A 2,984-nucleotide genomic window follows, 5' to 3' on the forward strand; every position below is an offset into this window, starting at 1 on the left:
GGATTGTCAATTGTTGCCATAGTAATTTCTTTCGTGAGATTATTTATTTTCAATTTGATTTATTTCTAACATTACTAACTTATTCTTTTTGATTTTTTGATTTTCTTTTCAAGGGTTTATAAGCATAGATCGAATTATCAATTTACTCCTTGTAGACCCTGAAATTGAGCAAACTTTTAGACAAAGCAGATGTGACCGAACAGCTCAAAGACAAGTCAAGATGAACCTTATAAATCAGAATCAAGACCAAGGTAATGAAGCTGAACATGTATGAAATCCTATCCTCATTGCCGATGATAAGGATCGATGCATCAGACAATATGCTGTGCCATTTTTCAGTGAGTTAAATCTAGGAATTAGAAGGCCAAACATTGAAGCAACCCAATTTGAATTGAAACTAGTGATGTTTCAAATGCTCCAAACAGTGGGCCAATTTAGTGGTATGCCCACAGAAGATCCACATCTCCACCTTCGATTGTTTATGGAAGTGAGTAATTCATTCAAGATAGCCGGTGTGACTGAAGACGCATTGAGGTTGAAGTTGTTTCCATACTCATTTGAGATTGAGCACGAGCATGGCTCAATTCATTGCCACCAAGTTCCATATCTACATGACAAGAATTAGTAGAGAGATTTTTGGTTAAGTATTTCCCGCCTAGCAAAAACGCTAAGTTGAGGAACGAGATCACAACTTTCCAACAATTGGATGACGAGTCTTTGTATGAGGCTTGGGAACGATTCAAAGAGTTACTTCGTAAGTGTCTTCATCATGGGATTCCTCATTTTATCCAGTTGGAGACATTATATAATGGTCTCAATGCACATACAAGATTGATGGTAGATTGTAACACCACATACCCATAACCCATGCCGAAGTGGAAGACGAGGCATTACCTAACTCGATCTCATGCACCCAACGTTCACAAGTCACCCACACTCGGTCCAATTTGAATCTTTTTCAATTTCTACTTCAAACTTTTTTTCATGGGACTACGAGCCCCTAATCGACCATTGGAAACTATTCGGGATCAACCCGGGCTCTTAAACCATTTATGGAAAATATATCTTTAAGACATGGCACACGCCCGTGTAGAAGGGCAACTCGCCCATGTAGCCATTACAACCTGGTCGTGTTGATGGCCCGTGTGGCTCACATGGCCTAAGCAATATAAGGAAACACCCGTGTCCTTCACTCGTGTGGAATTTATTTTAAGTGCACACCTACATGGGTTTTCACACGGCCGGGCACACGGGCGTCCATCACACGGCCATGACACGCCCGTGTCCTAGCCCGTGTGCAAAAACATGGACATTCTATTTCTGACGTCAGCATCCCTAAAAAGACACACGGCCAAGGCACACACCCGTGTGCTAGGCCAGGTCCCTCACACGGTTGAGACACATGGGCGTGTCTCTGCCCGTGTGTTTACTATCATGTATACTGACTTGAATTTTTTACGTGCAGAGGAAACACGGCTGTACAACATGCCCTTGGGCTGGCCGTGTGTGACACAAGTCTGTGTGTCTACCCGTGTGGACAATATAAGGCTATTTACCAATCCTATTTTCCACCCTTACTTACATAACCTACATAGCAGCAACCACAATCAAGATAAAACTATCCCAAGCAAATAAATTAGCCACAATGAACAACATTCCATTTGTGCAATTTCCTCATCTATGAAAATAACATCTTTGAATATAAATCAAAATGAATATTAGCCATCATTTAAGGCTTAATACAAAATGAAGGGTTCCCAACCTAAGCCAACACATTTGGCCAGTTTTTTTTAATGACACAAAAGTAGCAATGTCTAAGCCCTATACATGGCATATTCAAAAATATAAATCAAACTATACCAAAAGCTTCAATTGATAGTGTGATTGATATCTCTGACTTCTGTTGATCCTTGAGCTAGATATGTGGCTCTATAAGAAAATGGAAAAAGGAGAGGAAGTAAGCATAAAGCTTAGTAAGTTGCACATAAATAAATATACAACATATCTTTACCATTCATCAACAAGTATCATAATACACAAGTGACATAAGCAAAACTTACTCATCAATATTTGTAACACTCCTAACCCGTATCCGTTGCCGGAATAAGGTTATGAGGTATTACTTGACTGAACAAAACTTCTATAAGGTCAAAGATACTCACTATCAAAACATAACCGAATATCTAATAACAAATTAACTACTGTCAAGTTATAACTAAAACATTTCACCACATTAGTTCAATTATAAGGCTTCTCTAAACAAAATGAGCAAGCCATCTTCGCATGGCTATAATGTATACAAAGTCGAAATATCATTCTACCTATAGTCTATCCTATACATGCCTTAAACCATGATGATATACAATCTTCTCAACTCACATAATGACTCGATAGTGTGATGATATCTCCGGCCCTTCCAACTCGAGCTAAAGTATAAACCTATAAGAAATGGAAAAGAGAACACGGAGTAAGCTTCAATGCTTAGTAATTTTTAAGCAATGCAAGCAATTAATTTACTTATAGATCGATTATTTCAAATTTTCAAGAAATCATTCCTAGATAATTGCCATTTTGGCCAAGTATCCATGAACATAAAGCATATTTAGCAAATTCACCTCACTTGAATCTGAACTCAATTAAAACCAAATATTGAAATCACAAATAAGATCATAAGAACTCGAAAAGCATCTCATTAACAAGTTTTAACCATGTTTGCAACAAAATCACAAATTCACTACAAGCTGTCTTCCTGAACGACAGTCACTAAATTATTTATAACTGGAGATAAGAAACTCCAAATCAAGTGTCGTTAATTTTCCCTGAAAATAGACTCATATATCTTCCATCCATCAAATTTCCAGAATTTTTGGTTTGACCAATCAATACCATATTTTTATTGAAGTTTCCCCTGTTTCACTGTTTGACCATTCTAAATACTCTTCACTACGAATCAATTTTCTCATTATACAGAATTTGAAATATGT

The 2,984-nt window shown here is 37.4% G+C and overlaps 1 non-coding gene across 1 annotated transcript; it reads right to left on the reverse strand.

Moving 5' to 3' along the window:
- Positions 1 to 669: 669 nt before the first annotated feature.
- LOC128292258 (small nucleolar RNA R71) lies at positions 670 to 776 on the reverse strand. The gene has a single exon (XR_008282242.1). It is a non-coding gene; the product is annotated as a small nucleolar RNA R71 (small nucleolar RNA).
- Positions 777 to 2,984: the final 2,208 nt, after the last annotated feature.

This window comes from Gossypium arboreum, chromosome 4 (genome assembly GCF_025698485.1).
Source record: "Gossypium arboreum isolate Shixiya-1 chromosome 4, ASM2569848v2, whole genome shotgun sequence".
NCBI classification, from domain to species: domain Eukaryota; kingdom Viridiplantae; phylum Streptophyta; class Magnoliopsida; order Malvales; family Malvaceae; genus Gossypium; species Gossypium arboreum.